This window comes from Brachyhypopomus gauderio, chromosome 4, assembly GCF_052324685.1.
Source record: "Brachyhypopomus gauderio isolate BG-103 chromosome 4, BGAUD_0.2, whole genome shotgun sequence".
NCBI classification, from domain to species: Eukaryota; Metazoa; Chordata; class Actinopteri; order Gymnotiformes; family Hypopomidae; genus Brachyhypopomus; species Brachyhypopomus gauderio.
This window is the reverse complement of record NC_135214.1, coordinates 25654850-25672649: the sequence shown is the minus strand read 5'-3', so window position 1 is coordinate 25672649 and position 17800 is coordinate 25654850. Positions and strand designations below refer to the sequence as shown.

The following is a 17800-nucleotide window of genomic DNA, read 5'->3' as shown; positions in this document are numbered from 1 at the left end:
TGTGTTCTGATGTGTGGTGCTGTGTTCTGAGTGTGTTCTGGTTCTGATGTGTGATGCTGTGTTCTGGTTCTGATGTGTGGTGCTATGTTCTGGGTGTGTGCTGAGTGTGTGTTCGGGTGTGTTCTGGGTGTGTTCTGGCATCGGGTGTGTTCTGGTTCTGGCATCATCTCCATGGATGGTTGTGTTTGTGGAAATATAAGAGCAAATCAGCTGGCGAGACCAATAAACACCCACATGAGAGTACACACACACAACCATACACACAACCATACACACACACACACACACACACACACACACACACACAACCATACACACACACACACACACACACACACAACCATACACATGCGCACACACACACACAACCATACACACACACATACACACACACACACACACACACACACACACACACACACACACGCACGCACACACGCACGCACACACACACGCACACGCACGCACACACACACACACACACACACGCACACACACACACACACAACCATACACACGCACGCACACACACACACACACACACACACACACACACGCAAATGTACACACATACTCACACATACCTCTTGCAGATATCACTCAGTAACATCACCAAGTTACAACACAAAGACATTAGTCAATGTAACTTTGCATAATTCACAGAATTCCAGATCTCTGAACCTTAGGAATGTTTATACAAGTGCTTACTGCCTGGAATCTAACCACTGCACAACTTCCAATAAACTCAGTTCACACAGAGGTGCTGAATGGCTAACTGCACTGCTAACCTTCTGAGGCACACTAGCAGCTGTTTGTAGACGTATGGTGCAGACGCCTGGGCAGCTGTGACCACAGAGAGGACACGCGTGCTATTCCCGCTACGCGTGGAACGTCTGCTGGACTGAGCAGCACAGCTGCACAGCTGGGACACACAGCCAACACACCTCCCACTGTCTCCCACTGCCTCCCACTGTCCCCCACTGCCTCCCACTGTCTCCCACTGCCTCCCACTGTCTCACACTGTCCCTCACTGCCTCCCACTGTCTCCCACTGCCTCCCACTGTCTCACACTGTCCCTCACTGCCTCCCACTGTCTCCTACTGCCTCCCACTGCCTCCCACTGTCTCCTACTGCCTCCCACTGCCTCCCACTGTCTCCCACTGTCTCCCACTGTCTCACACTGTCCCTCACTGCCTCCCACTGTCTCCCACTGTCTCCCACTGTCTTCCACCAGAGGTGTCAATTCCAGGTTCAGAAAGTAAAAGTCCTCACCAGGATTTTGCTCAGGCTTCCTGGATTGTGTTGATTCCACTAATGTTACCTGGATTGCACTAATTAGAAAATCTAACAAGCTTGAGCAAAATCCTGGTGAGGACTTTTACTTTCTGAACCTGGAATTGACACCTCTGTCTTCCACTGTCTTCCACTGTCTCCCAGTGCCTCACACTGTCTCCCATTGTCTCACACTGTCTCACACTGTCTCACACTGCCTCCCACAGTCTCACACCATCTCACAGTGCCTCCTCAGCTGCCTCTGTCTGAGACCCACAGAAGCTGGGCTTTGTTAAAATGTCCTGATCCAAAGAGGAGGAGACTGACCTTCCTTTCAGTACTTCAGGGACAGGAGGAGGAGGAGATGAATGAGATGGAGGAGGAGATAGAGATGTAGGAGATGGAGATGGGGGAGAAGGAGATGGAGGATGAGATGGAGGAGATGGGGAGGAGATGGAGAAAATTGAGCTGTTGAAGGAGATGAAGGAGATGGAGGAGGAACTGGAGGAGAAGGAGAAGCTGTATGGAGCTTGGCACTGCAATGCGGCCAGTTGGCGTGGTGACTGAGGAGCCCACCTGTCAAACCCACCCCCCGGGGGAGGATCATGGGGCAGCTGTTAGTGGGTTGCTCTAGATATGGACAATGCATTCCTAACACTGTAAGACCTCATGTGGAAAAACATGGATACTGTACTGCCCATTTGTGATGTGGTGAAAGTTACCAAGTTACAGTGTTACCATGGTTGCAGGGGGTGTAGTCCATGGTGTGATAGTCTAAACTGAGGCAGGGAGCTGGAGCAAGTGTTCAGCGCACAGTGCTCAGACTGACCAGCAGAGGTGGACTTAACTAAGTTAGACCAGTTAACTAGGCCACATTCTCTAGCCCTTGTGTCTTTCAGTCAAATTTCTCCTACACTGCTGAGAACTACACTGCTGTGATGTTGGCTTTTAAATGGTTTTAAAGGGTAAAGGTTTAAAATCTTTGTAATGTCAAGTCCATGAATGTCAAATCCAGTTTTGTATTTAAAAAATGTGTGTACTGTTTCTGTTATATCCATAAAACCTCTCATTTGCCTCTGCTTGCTCTGTCTTCTGTCCTCTGTTCTCTGTCCTCTATCCTTTGTCCTCTGTCTTCTGTCCTCTATCCTCTGTTCTTTGTTCTCTGGTTGTTGATTTTTCGGTGAGTTCATGTTTATTGTTGTGGCTTTCTCTCTCTCTGTCTGTCTGTCTGTCCCCCTCGTCCGTGTCTGTCTGTAGGCCACATGCCTCTAGCAGGATGTGCAGGGCAGAAGCAGGTCACTGTGTTAGCAGGTTACTGCTACAAGATGCACTGACCCACTTTCACATAACCTATATATCATTATTTCTTTCCTTCGTAACAGCAGAAAAATGAGGCATCTCTGTTGAATGCAGTTATCTGGCCCACTCTCCTCTCGCCCCTTTAAAAGGCCTGAGTGAGCAATCTCTGATCCCTAACCTAGATTCTGACAGTCGGCTGAAGGTTCTTTCTGCCGTTCTGGTGTGGATGATGTAGAGAGAGGATGTCTGGGCCTTGGACCAGAGCTGCTGTGTGATTGTGCTGACCGACAATTACAACACAGATCTGCTGACACTGAAGCAACAAAATACAATTTAATATTGCAAATTCTAGAATGTTCACAAGTACAACCTGCAAAAAAACAACAAAGCTGTGTGGTTTGTAAAGTGACTGTGCTGTAATTATTACAGTGATGTGGGCTGTCAGCATGCGGATAAGAAGGTTCTTTGGAATTTAACTTTCCAAACATGAGAAATATGTCCTTTAATTATGTAAAAATCAATCGTCTGACGCTGGTGTCTGCTGTGACATCATCAGTCTAAAGTTGGTGTCAGCAGTGACATCATCAGTCTGACGCTGGTGTCTGCTGAGACATCATCAGTCTAAAGTTGGTGTCAGAGGTGACGCCGTCAGTCTGAAGCTGGTGTCTGCTGTGAGATCATCGGTCTAAAGTTGGTGTCAGAGGTGACACCGTCAGTCTGAAGCTGGTGTCTGCTGTGACATCATCAGTCTGAAGCTGTTGTCTGCTGTGACATCATCAGTCAGACTGCCACACGACCCAGATAAGCACTGCAGAGGGGGTAGCAGAGCAGTCCAGATTTAAATCAAACAGAGTCTGCAAAGACGCCTTCAGCGTCCTTTACTGTATCTTGAGTGTAGGAGTGCTCTACATTAAACTTTGACCTGTTTCAGTGGTGCAGAATTCTGTTCTGTATTTTGTAAGACATGTCTGGCTGCTGGTTGCGACAGAACTACAGTACCGGAATCCTAGACGAGACTGTGGCATTAATCCACATCCGCTGCACAGGGTGCACAACTCGCTGGTAAATGTGCTAGCAATCAAGATATTTATTGCAGAAGAAACCCTGCAATCCCATTTGGAGGATAAACTACATGTTATTGAAAGAGAGCAGCTGTTAGTCTGGGGTGTCAGTGGCGGTGTGTGTGTGAAGCAGTGATGTGTGTGTGTGTGTGTGAAGCAGTGACAGTGTGTGTGTGAAGCAGCCGTGTGTGTGTGTGTGTGTGTGAAGCAGCGGTGTGTGTGTGTGTGTGAAGCAGTGGTGTGTGTGAAGCAGTGGTGTATGGGTGTGAAGCAGAGGTGTGTGTGTGAAGCAGCCGTGTGTGTGTGTGTGTGTGTGTGTGTGTGTGTGTGTGTGTGTGTGTGTGTGTGTGTGTGTGTGTGTGTGTGTGTGTGTGTGTGTGTGTGTGTGAAGCAATGGTGTGTGTGTGTGTGTGAAGCAGCGGTGTGTGTGTGTGTGAAGCAGTGGTGTGTGTGAAGCAGCGGTGTGTGTGTGTGTGAAGCAGTGGTGTGTGTGAAGCAGCGGTGTGTGTGTGTGAAGCAGAGGTGTGTGTGTGAAGCAGCGGTGAAGCAGCTGTGAGTGTGTGTGTGTGTGTGTGTGTGTGAAGCATTCCTGTAGTTGAAATATTAGGTAAAATACAGCTAGTGTGTGTCTGCATACACGTGTGTGTGCGTGTGTGAGCGTGAGAGAAAGAGAGAGTGAGTGTGTGTGTGTGTGTGTGTGTGTGTGCGTGTGTGTGTGTGTGTGTGTGTGTGTGTGTGTGTGTGTGTGTGTGTGTGTGTGTGTGTGTGTGTGTAAGATCACAGCTACTGCCCACCTGGCATTCAGGTGTCTGTGGGAGTGTAAGATACCACATCAAACATCAGAAAGGTGATTCTTTCTCTCTCTCTCTCTCTCTCTCCTCTCTCACTCTCTCCCTCTCTCTCTCCCTCTCTCCTCTCTCTCCCTCCTTCTCTCTCCCTCCCTCTCTTTTATGGGTTCTATTTCTTGTGTTCCATATGCTGTCGTGCCTCAGGCACTGACCCTCTCTGCTTACACAGCAAACAGCAGCAGAGATAGAGAGAAGAAAGACAAATCTTTTAGTCATAATTTAGTCTGAACACAAAGACGCCTAGCAGCTGGCTGACTGAGGAGCTGCTCTGTGCAGCGGACCACAGAGAATCCCCACTAATGTCCTCACAAATGTCCCCATTAGTGTCCACACTAACATCCCCATTACCACCCTCAGTAAGGTCCTCAATAACATCCTCATTACTGCCCTCACTAATGTCCTCACTAATGTCCCCATTACTGTCCTCACTAACATCCCCATTACTGTCCTCACTGATGTCCTCACTAACATCCCCATTACTGCCCTCACTAATGTCCTGACTAATGTCCCCATTACTGTCCTCACTGATGTCCTCAATAACATCCCTATTACTGTCCTTACTAATGTCCCCATTACTGCCCTCACTATTATCCTCACTAATGTCCCCATTACTGTCCTCACTACTGTCCCATTACTGTCCTCACTAACATCCTCACTTATGTCCCTTTACTGCCCTCACTACTGTCCTTACTAATGTCCCCATTACTGCCCTCACTATTGTCCTCACTAATGTCCCCATTACTGTTCTCACTAACATCCCCATTACTGTCCTCACTACTGTCCCATTACTGTCCTCACTAATGTCCCCATTACTGTCCTTACTAATGTCCCCATTACTATCCTCACTAATGTCCCCATTACTGTCCTTACTAATGTCCCCATTACTGCCCTCACTATTATCCTCACTAATGTCCCCATTACTGTCCTCACTACTGTCCCATTACTGTCCTCACTAACATCCTCACTTATGTCCCTTTACTGCCCTCACTACTGTCCTTACTAATGTCCCCATTACTGCCCTCACTATTGTCCTCACTAATGTCCCCATTACTGTTCTCACTAATGTCCCCATTACTGTCCTCACTACTGTCCCATTACTGTTCTCACTAATGTCCCCATTACTGTCCTTACTAATGTCCCCATTACAGTCCTCACTAACATCCTCACTTATGTCCCCATTACTGCCCTCACTACTGTCCTTACTAATGTCCCCATTACTGCCCTCACTATTATCCTCACTAATGTCCCCATTACTGTCCTCACTACTGTCCCATTACTGTTCTCACTAATGTCCCCATTACTGTCCTCACTACTGTCTCATTACTGTCCTCACTATTATCCTCACTTATGTCCCCATTACTGCCCTCACTATTGTCCTTACTAATGTCCCCATTACTGCACTCACTACTGTCCTTACTAATGTCCCCATTACTGCACTCACTATTGTCCTCACTAATGTCCCCATTACTGTCTTTACTAATGTCCTTACTAATGTCCCCATTACTGTCCTCACTAATGTCCCCATTACTGTCTTTACTAATGTCCCCATTACTGTCCTCACTAATGTCCCCATTACATAGTGACGCACCTTTTGAGCGTCACTATATTCATATGGTGCGTTGAGCTTTGCAGTTGTTCAGTTCTTGTCCTTCGTAACTGTGTCACAAGGACATGTGGAGTGTGAACACAGTAGCTGTTTTAATAACAGAGGTTCTGGTGAGGCACTGACCATCGGTGCTGTGGGCTGAATATCCAACTGCACACTCACCCTCCTGCAGACGCACGAGCCGTCCGCCACTCTGGGGTTTGGGGTTAAGATGCAGCTTGTGATTTGTTGGGTTTTAGTTCCTGTGTCTGACACAGATGTAGGTCGCTGTGGCCGGATCAAAGCTTCAGGGTCAGGGTCACATCCATCAGGTTTCTGTTTATCACTGTGCCTCTGCAGCAGGTATTAAAACAGCTGCACGTTACATCTGTCACATCACATTAGTGTGCATGTATGACTCTGTGTGTGTGTGTGTGTGTGTGTGTGTGTGTGTGTGTGTGTGTGTGTGTGTGTGTGAGTGTGTATTCTTCACAAGCTTCCTCTCTGAGCATCCTGAGGAAAATCCTGTGGTGCACTCTCTGAAGTACCATAATGCACTGCTCCCATAATGCATTGAAATCAGTGAAATCAGCTCAAACTGAGCAGGAGCAGGATGGGCGTGGCCGAGGATGGGTGTTGTTTCCGGAGCGGGCCAGACTGGGTGAGGTGTTGTTTCCAGAGCGGTCCAGACTGGGTTAGGTGTTGTTTCCGGAGCGGGCCTGGCTGGGTGAGGTGTTGTTTCCTGAGCGGGCCAGACTGGGTTAGGTGTTGTTTCCGGAGCGGGCCAGACTGGGTGAGGTTCTGTTTCCAGAGCGGGCCAGACTGGGTTAGGTGTTGTTTCCGGAGCGGGCCAGGCTGGGTGAGGTGTTGTTTCCAGAGTGGGCCAGACTGGGTGAGGTGCTGTTTCCGGAGCGGGCCAGACTGGGTAAGGTACTGTTTCCGGAGTGGGCCAGTCTGGGTGAGGTGTTGTTTCCGGAGCGAGCCAGACTTGGTTAGGTGTTGTTTCCTGAGCGGGCCAGGCTGGGTGAGGTGTTGTTTCCGGAGCGGGCCAGACTGGGTGAGGTTCTGTTTCCGGAGCGGGCCAGGCTGGGTGAGGTGTTGTTTCCGGAGCGGGCCAGACTGGGTGAGGTTCTGTTTCCGGAGCGGGCCAGACTGGGTGAGGTTCTGTTTCCGGAGCGGGCCAGGCTGGGTGAGGTGCTGTTTCCGGGTCTGTCGCTGCTGATTGCGGAGCTGCAGTTTGTGTTCAGCAAACTCCAGCAGGGACGTTGCTATTCTCATAATTCAGGGTCTCACGGTGCAGACTACCATGGCTATGACACTGGTCCTGCTGGTGATCACATAAGTATATGACACTACTCACAAGAGCTAATGAAAACTTTCTAAACGGATCTCAATTTATATTTCACAATTTATACCTCAATTTATAATTGTCTCTATGTGTTTGTGCTGAAATCAGGATATCCCTGCGTTTATGTGCTGCGTGTACATTGTTTACACTATTTACTGTGAGGCATGTGTGTGAGGTCCAATCCTGTCCTAGATCCAAACCTAACCCTAGGCCCAACCCTAACCCTAAACCCAACCCTAACCCTAGACCCAACCCTAACCCTAGACCCAACCCCAACCCTAAACCCAACTCTACCCTAGACCCAACCCCAACCCTAAACCCAAATCTACCCTAGGCCCAACCCTAACCATAAACCCAACTCTACCCTAGGCCCAACCCTAACCCTAGACCCAACTCTACCCTAGGCCCAACCCTAACCATAAACACAACTCTACCCTAGGCCCAACCCTAACCATAAACCCAACTCTACCCTAGGCCAAACCCTAACCCTAGACCCACCCAACAGGAGGAAATGACATATTATACATCAGGCGTACTCAACTAAATTTGTCCGCGGTCCAGTTTTGGCAGATACCTGTGACTTGAGGTCCGGTGCGGCGGGGGTGGCGAACGTAAGTTGTTGAGCGGGGGGGGGGGGGGGGGGGGGGGCGACGGTGCGCGAACGGTGGAGGCGTTTATACTTTCGCGAGCGTTTTGTCCGAAACGATAGGCGTTTTGTCCGAAACGATATGCGGTAGAAACACCCCTCAAAACAGGGGAATGAACATTTACCTGACCAATTTTAATGTTGCTATATGTTTCAGGTTTGAAAAGTGCTGGAATTTAGGTTAAAGTACTTTAAAATGCTTGAAATTGTAACTACTTGGTTTCACAACAAATATCTGTCTGACTGAATAGTTATCTTGTATTAGGTTAACAAATACGAGCCTCTTGTAATTCCAGTAACGTAAGTTGATGAGCGGGGCAAACGTAACACTCGTGACGGAGTGTTTTTTCAATAGCCCTGATATAAATGCTACGGTTTTGTTTTGGTCCGTATCCAGTTAATCAGGAATGAGATTGGGTCCGGACAGGACTGCGTTCGGGTCCGGATCCGGACCGCGGTCCGCCAGTTGAGTACCCCTGTTATACATATTACATTACATATCTACATATTAGTTAAAAGGTTATGAAATAGTGTAGTATAAAATACTTCTATATCAGAGTTTAATATAGCATGATGAAGTTCATGTCATGTTTCTGTGTGTCAGCTCTGCTCTTTCATGTGTAAGAACACCTGCTCTGTTGTGTTTCCTGAGCCATCTGACTTCCTGCTCAGCAGAACCACACTGAGCATGCTCAGTCACTTCCTGCATTTACAACCCTGCTTCCTCCTGAGGGACCCCTCCTATGTGCGCTGTGATGTCACCGCATTCGGTCACCACATATCCTGTATTCTCGGATATCAACGTAAGATTGAGTGAGCATTTAGAGAGAGGTTTCAGATCCACGTACACTTACGTAAACAAACACGAAACAGAGTTTACAATCTCTGTATGGAGAATATCTCTAGCATGAGCACATCCTCGACACAACTGAACTCTGTGTTTTCACAAATGCCCCTTCCTGCACACATTCCACCCACACAGAGGTGTGTTTTGGGAAGATGCATCAGACAAAATGTTTGACACCCATCAGATAGAGGAAACAGCTTATCACGCGCATCCAGTCTGCTGTGTGTGCGCTCAGCGTCTCTGAGCAAGGACACCGTAGGTGGGCCGTTTGGCATGTTCACCTGCTCTGTGCCCTGTTGCTAAGATGGAGGGGGTGCAGGTTGCAGGGTGGAGTGCTGCCTGCTCCACCCGACCACCATTAAATCCCCATGAAACCAGAGCCACTTCAGCTGTCTCATGACACTGGTCAGGAAAGAGATCTGCGGTGTGCTGGGGCACACGTGTGGGCGGGGCAAGCAGGACAGACGGGGTGTGTCGTACAGTGTGTGGGCGGGGCCAGCAGAACGGACGAGATCAGCAGGACGGACAGGGCTTGTCATACAGCGTGTGGGCGGGGCCAGCAGGATGGATGGGGCGTGTTATACAGCGTGTGGGCGGGGCCAGCAGGACGGATGGGGCGTGTTATACAGCGTGTGGGCGGGGCCAGCAGGACGGATGGGGCGTGTTATACAGCGTGCAGTGTTCAGCATCAGAACCAGCTGTCTGAGACACCTGAGGTTGTTGATGTGACGCTGTGTGTTCAGGGGAGAACACAGATATCTGTCTGTCTGTCTGCTCAGAGACAGAGCACAGGACAGTGTTAATGGCATGTTGGCCATTAGTTTAACAATTGCCTGTCTGTTCATCCGATTCTTGACTTTACACACACACACACACACACACACACACACACACACACACACACACACACACACACACACACACACACACACACACACACATTTATGTATTTAATACATCTAGTAATTAAATAAGTAAAGTTCATTCATATAGCACTTTTCCCTGACATAAATCAGAGTGCTTTAAATGTAATGCACAAACCAAACATAAAATACAGGCCTGCTCCGGGCTCCAGGACCTGTTTAAAAATACACCTTTAACTGCTCTTTAGAATAATCAACAGAAACCACAAACCCCAGAGGTCAAAGTGTTTCTGTGTTCTAGCCCCAGACACAGGATCTCAGGTACATGACCGTGCAGAAGATCTCATGTGTTTGATCTCGTGTGTCTGGATCTGAGCTGATGCTGTTGACTCAAGTCGCGCCTCTGTACGAGGAAGCTGAGATTACAGACAACAGCTGAACAGATGGCAGAACATTTTGATGTTGTTGACATTAATGTGTGTGTAAAGCCAAATGGCATTTCGTGCCTGTCTCTCCCTGGAGCGTTGGACGAGAGTCTTGGTGAAACCTGAGCTGCACCAGAGCAGCACGCCGCTGTGAATGATCTCCGTGATCGGCCGTAAAAAGGCCTCCGACTGGCCCCGGTCCCAAGGTGCGCACATAGCAGGGTACTTCACATCATACGCTGGCCTCTTGTCTTTGGAAATCAAGTCTCGCTGCAGTCATGTGACTCAGTCTGCAGTCAGAGGCGGGTGGCGGGCGTCCTGCCCCCGGGATGGTGAGCAAGCCCTCTCACTCCTGAATAGAGTCTGAAACAAAGCCAGCGCTTTCTGCTATTGACACGGATGCCATCCGGGCAGGAGTCAGAATGGCTCTCTCATCTCCTCACAAAGAGCAGATCTACAGAAGGTGGATCAAAGAGACTGCAGCCGATCTTAAGATCTCTTTTCTTTTCCAGTCACTTCAAAGGCCGTCGACTCGAAACTGTTCTGTCTGCAGAAAAGGAACGATGTCGAGTCACTTATTTCAATGGACGAACAAGAGAAAGAAGTATTAATAACCCCACTCATGTGGAGGCTTCTCTCTCTCTCACACACAGTACACACATACACCTACACACACACAAAGGTACGTATGTCTACACACACATGTACACACACACACATACTGTACACACATAAACTCACAAACGTATACACATTCACACCTCTACCAGAATTCATTTTGTACCTGCTGAGAACTCCTTTGGGTGTGTGTGTTTGTGTGTATGCATGTGTGTGTGGGGGTCGTGAGTGCATGTGTGTGTAAGGGGGGGTTGTGTGTGTGTTGGGTGGTGTTTGTGTGTCTGTTGGCAGTTGACAGTGAGTTGACACACTGACACACGCTTCACTTTGCAGGGCTGGCCTCATTTTCATCATCATCTTCTTCTTCATCGTCAATCTGCTCTGAGGGATGTGTTAGTTCATGTGTGTGTCCAGGGCTGATGCTCACAGTTTCACTGACAGAAACGTACATTGAAAGTGAGGCAGACATTACATCCCTTAAATTACATTGCAGAGTTCTCTCCAGTGGCATGCTAGAGGTTGCAGTGTTCTGTATGAGAGCTGAAGGCTGAAATCAAGGTTGCTGTGCATACACACACACACACGTGCACACACACAAACACACACACACACACAAACACACACACACACATACACACAGCTCCAGCAGGCCTTACCTCACTATGTGCGTGTTGCCACTTGTCCTGACGGGCATGACGGTCTGGACTCTGTGTCCTGTTAGGACTGATAACACTGCAGATGTGGTGCTCAGATTGTGAAGCTTCAGCAGCGTTTACACTCACAGGAACGTGCCGCTCAACCTCTGTCACATCGGGCTGATCGCAATCAGCTTGGAAAGGCCTGCTAACAGGCTGCAGCTGCCGCCTGCAGTACCAGCGCCTGCAGACAGGGGGTGCAGTGACCCAGATTAGCCAGATAAAAAGATTCTTGCCTGATGAGGTAGTACGTTGGAGTTGTATTGTGTAATGGGGTGTCACATAAATGAGTCAGTGACAAATGCTTTCTTATCAGTTTGTAAGTGTAGGACAGGTCTGAGATAAAAATGAAAGGGTGAACGGAGCAGAGAATATAACCACACACAGGGCTGCATTGTGCAGGCTGAGGGCAGACAGACATGTCTGTGTGCTGCTTCAGTGACAGTAGAGTCTCCATGCTGCTCTGTCTGCATCCTCCTCTCAACGTGGGTCAATTAAGGGTCAGTTCAGGTCTGACACATTACTGCCACAGTGTTCTGAACATTCTCAACATTCCAGCATGAACATTCTGCACCGTTCTGAGTCTGTCTGACCTTCTACACTGCCCAGATCACGTGATCATCATGACTTTATTGAATGATTTAAAATATCACTCCTGTGCTTCACCTGGCAGTTAAGTTGGTTTGTTAACCAGGGAATCACTCACACACACACACACACACACACACACACACACACACACACAAGAATATATACCAAATGCTTCAAATGTAAAATGATGAAGAAACTGGAACTCTGAGGGGGTTGGTCAGGGGAGAAATAGCCAAACTGCAATGCCTCAGACATGGGGATCCCCCCCACACCCCCACACCCCCGGCATGTACTCATCTCTACCTGACTCTGTGCCTCAGTCAGCACTTCCTGGACACCTGACCCATGTTGCTAAGAGCGTGAGATTTGAAAGAGCTCAGGGAGTTTCTCACACACTCACAGTGCAGTCCTCACAGTGTGTGTGTAACTGTGCAGTCCTCACAGGGTGTGTAACTGTGCAGTCCTCACAGTGTGTGTGTGTGTAACTGTGCAGTCCTCACAGGGTGTGTAACTGTGCAGTCCTCACAGTGTGTGTGTAACTGTGCAGTCCTCACAGGGTGTGTAACAGTGCAGTCCTCACAGTGTGTGTGTAACTGTGCAGTCCTCACAGGGTGTGTAACTGTGCAGTCCTCACAGTGCATGTGTAACTGTGCAGTCCTCACAGTGTGTGTGTAACTGTGCAGTCCTCACAGTGTGTGTGTGTAACTGTCCAGTCCTCACAGGGTGTGTAACTGTGCAGTCCTCACAGTGTGTGTGTGTAACTGTGCAGTCCTCACAGTGTGTGTGTAACTGTGCAGTCCTCACAGTGTGTGTGTAACTGTGCAGTCCTCACAGTGTGTGTGTGTAACTGTGCAGTCCTCACAGGGTGTGTAACTGTGCAGTCCTCACAGTGTGTGTAACTGTGCAGTCCTCACAGTGTGTGTGTAACTGTGCAGTCCTCACAGTGTGTGTGTGTAACTGTGCAGTCCTCACAGTGTGTGTAACTGTGCAGTCCTCACAGTGTGTGTGTAACTGTGCAGTCCTGCAGATCCAGCCATGGAAAGACATGTCCTAGTCTTAACTACACTTCCTTTAAACCAGAAGGAAGCTACTTAGGAAGCTATTCTTGCTTTTTTGAAGGAACTACAAACAAATTTTATTTAAAAGATTCAGAGTTCAAACATGGACATATGTACTCCTGCAATGATATATGTACTCCTGTAGGTTTACATCGGTCCTTCTCTACTCCTGTGGTATTACATATGTTTTCCTCTGGTGTTACATATGTAGTCCTGTGGTGTTACACATGTTCCCATAAAGTGTTACATATATTTTCCTGCAGTGTTATATACGTACCTCTGCAGTGTTACATCTGTTCTCCTGTGGTGTTATATACGTAGCCCTGCGGTGTTACAGCTTCTGTACTCTGAGCTTTGATCGCCATCCATTTGAGAGAAGCTCAGAGGTCAGAGGTCAAGTAATGGTCGCATGGTCTCTGTGAAACTGACTGCAGTAGAACAGAACTAACAAGGTAAATTAGCTTTAAAATCCAGATGTGAGTCTGGCTGACTAAAGGCCAGATGACTAAAAAAATACTGAGGAAGAGAGGGAAACCATATATGATATATATATACTGTTCAGGACAAACAAATATGTATGTGATTCTCTCAAATCATAGGTTGCTGCTGTGTGTTACTGAGTGTGTCAATGAGTGTTGCTGAGTGTGTCAGTGTGTTACTGAGTGTGTGGGTTACGGACTGTGTCAGCCTGTGTTACTGAGTGTGTCAGTGTGTTACTGAGTGTGTCAGTGTTACTGAGTGTGTCAGTGTGTTACTGAGTGTGTGTGTTACTGACTGTCAGCCTGTGTTACTGTCAGTGTGTAACACACACTGTCTGTGTTTGATCTCTCCCCCTCTCTGGCCCCACCCTCCTCTCTGACCACACCCTCCTCTCTGACCACACCCCCTTCACTTGGAAAGCAGTTTTTTAGGCCAAAGTGTGTTTTTTATTCTCAGTGTGACACCCTCACACAACCCCTACACATCCTGCACTCTTACACTCTCTCCTACTATTTGAGCTTGACTTGGTGTGTGTGTGTGTGTGTGTGTGTGTGTGTGTGTGTGTGTGTGTGTGTGTGTGTGTGTGTGTGTGTGTGTGTGTGTGTGTAAGGAACCAGATTCAGATTTTCTCTGTAGGAGTAGCAGCTGCCACTGAGCCATACGCCAGTGCTTTTAATGCACGCGTGCATGCACACTCACACACGCACACCCACACGCACACACACACACACACACACACACACACACACACACACACACACACACACACACACACACTGAGATGGCAGCGTGGACAGATCCTTCTGTCTCTGTCTCGGCCAGCCTGACTGCAGCTCCTCTCCTTTTATCTCTCTGCTTAATCCCTGTGGTGGCCAATGTGTGTGTGTATGTGTGTGTGTGCACGTGTGTGTGAGTGTGTGTGTGTGTTGAGGAGGGGTCTTACTCTGCTTATATTGAGTCTATTGTCCACGACTGGAGCCTCACACACGTGCCAACATCCCTCTAATATTACAGCTGAAGCCCCAGAGACCTGAACCCAGAACAGCTGCTGAAGAGAGACAGAGAGAGAGAGAGAGAGAGAGAGAGAGAGAGAGAGAGAGAGAGGTGGAGTGGGGTGCTGATAGTTATACATTAACTTATATTAGTGATAGAGTGAATAAACACATTATTATGCTCTAATAAACAAATATCGACTAATGTAGTACTTTGATGTAACTATGCTTTATTTCGATGACAGCTCTGTACACTCTTGGTGTTCTGTTAACCAGATTCATGGAAAAGCACCTGTGATGCTTCTCCATCAGTCCTGAAGACATTCACACACATACAGAGTGAGGAACTGAAGTTCTGACACAAAATTGTGTCTTTAAAAGTGGTTTTTTTTTGTATGTCTGTTGAGAATGTATTAATATATAACAACTTTCCCAAATAATTTGTAGATAACGTATACAGGCAGTGAATCCATATGGCTTCAGACCTTACACACACCAGCTTACATACACACACACACACACACACACACACACACACACACACACAGATGCAGGTATCTATACACACACACACACACACACACACACACACACACACACACACACACACACACACACACACACACACACACACACACACACACACACACATTCACACACAAAAACAGGCTCCCAGACACACAGACATCAAAGTCAATATACCCCTAAGGCCTTATTTGAGTTTGTGTGAATGTGTGCAGAAGGGGAGGGTTGCATGTCTGTGTGCAAGAGACAGTGTGTTTGTGTGTGTGTGTGTGTGTGTGTGTGTGTGTGTGTGTGTGTGTGTGTGTGTGTGTGTGTGTGTGTGTGTGTGTGTGTGTGTGTGTGTGTGTTGGAGTGGAGACTTAGCCTCAGGATCTAGGCAGCGCCAAAGGAACTGCACAACCATCTGCTCTTGTCAGGAGGAAGAAAGAGATAGAGGGAGAGAGAGGGAGAGTGAGAGAGGGGGAGAGAGAGTGAGAGAGGGGAAGAGAGAGGGGGAGTGTTTACACCCACCACACACCTGCCCTTCATTGAGGTGCTCCAGGCTGGCAGAAGGGGCAGAACAGAGTGCAGGTCTCCCCCCCCTGCCCCTCCCCTCCTCTCTCTCTCTCTCTCTCTCTCTCTCTCTCTCTCTCTCTCTCTCTCTCTCTCCCTGTCCCCCCTCTCCCCTCTTCTCACCCTCACTCTGCTGCCCAGTTCTGCCCACTGCTCCCTATTGGATATCTTCCAGCCCCCCCCCCCCTTGCACAGCCAGTATGACTTGGTAATCTGCCCCACACCCCATCACCCCACACCCCATCACCCCATCACCCCATACACCTGCCCTGTATACTGCCTCAGGCCATAGGCCAGGCCCCTGCTCTGGGAGAGGGCTTATCTCAGTGCTACACACACAACAACCACAACCACACACAAAGACACCCCTGCTATCCCAGCAGCACACACACACACACCCACACACACACGGTGAAGCTGTGAAGGGTTTACTGGTTGTTCACGAAATAAAAAAGGGAAGAGAAGAGAAGAAAAGAGAATATTAATATTAATACAGATCCATTCTTTTATGTGACTTGAACTGACAAAGCCTGTGATTGACTAGACAGACAGTTCAACTGTCTCAACCGTTTCCACTCCCCCCCTCGTCTGCCCCCCCCCGTCTGCCCTGGAGGTGCAGCTGTATCCTGTAGGGCTGGTGGGGTTAGTGGGACACCTCTTACTTTCAGCTTTCTCTAAGATGTTCACTACTCTCTCTGTTCACTACTCTCTACAAATACACATGCACAAATACAAACACATGTTCACTACTCTCTCTGTTCACTACTCTCTACAAATACACATGCACAAATACAAACACATGTTCACTACTCTCTCTGTTCACTACTCTCTACAAAAACACATGCACAAATACAAACACATGTTCACTACTCTCTCTGTTCACTACTCTCTACAAATACACATGCACAAATACAAACACATGTTCACTACTCTCTCTGTTCACTACTCTCTACAAATACACATGCACAAATACAAACACTTGCATACACACATGCACACGCACACGCACACACACACACACACAGACACAAGAACATGCACACACAGACACATGCACACAAACAAATACATAAAGATACAAACACATGCACACACACAAACACATGCAAACACACCTGCACCCCCTGCACAACACCGCAGCTCAGACGCGGGGAGTAGTGTTGTCCACGGTGTTGAGTACTGCTGACAAACACTGCCCTTTCTACTCTGCATTGTCCATGTTTAAACATGTTTACTCACTTCCCACTTTTCTCTCTCTCTCTCTCTCTCTCTCTCTCGCTGTGTGTGTGTGTGTGTGTGTGTGTGTGTGTGTGTGCGCGTGTGTGTGTTAGAAGGTTCAGTTCTGAACTGCAAACTAACAATGAGCAGAAATCATGAAAGCTGCTTGCAGAAGTATTAAAACCTGCTGCCATTGCTAAATCAAAGTTTGAATTTCATGCATTAATTTAAATGTGTGAAATGTCCTAGTTTTCTGTTAAAGTGCAGCCTGTAGACGGGTGTCTGCCCGTCTCTGCAGTGTCTGCAGGGTTTAAGGCTCACACCCCCTTTGTTCTGGAGGAAAACACATTGTAATACTTTGTTGCAGTTACGTGTGACATCACTGAATGTGTAAGAATTCAAGCTTCCTGCAGTTCTCGCTTCCGATTGGCTACACGCTCAGCCTGTCTCCAAAGCAACAGCAACAGAACTCCAAGCTGCTCCAAATTACCAATGTGGAGTGTGTGTCCAACCAGAGCCACACTGTTATTAGTGGGTGGACACAAGGGAAACAACCAGTTAGAGACCAGTTAGAGTTAGAGAAAAAGAGAGAGAGAGAGAGAGAGAGAGAGAGAGAGTTAGAGAGATACATAAATATGTTTCCATACTGTCTTTATATAAATCACATAATGTGTAGTATAAATCACATAAATCTTGTATCCCATGCGAGTGTGAATGATGGATGCTCTAACTCTGACGGTCACTAAGAAACATTATAGGTCACAAGTCCACATGTCAGCAGGTTGGAGCTGGTGACATGTACGTCGTGAGACTTTCTGCACTGCTGAGTGTTACTGCAGGCTGGCGATACACTCCGATGTCAAACCAAAGCACGTGT

The 17800-nt window shown here is 48.0% G+C and overlaps 1 long non-coding RNA gene across 2 annotated transcripts; it reads right to left on the bottom strand.

Annotated features, from left to right (window-relative positions):
* Positions 1-9974: 9974 nt before the first annotated feature.
* On the bottom strand, positions 9975-17014 carry LOC143511649 (uncharacterized). 2 transcript variants are annotated; one of them, XR_013130213.1, is made up of 5 exons: positions 16821-17014; positions 14580-14681; positions 13434-13584; positions 11469-11691; positions 9975-10741 (listed from the first exon to the last, which is right to left on the bottom strand). It is a non-coding gene; the product is annotated as an uncharacterized LOC143511649 (long non-coding RNA). The 2 variants fall into 2 exon arrangements; XR_013130212.1 differs by having other exon boundaries at positions 9975-11691.
* Positions 17015-17800: the final 786 nt, after the last annotated feature.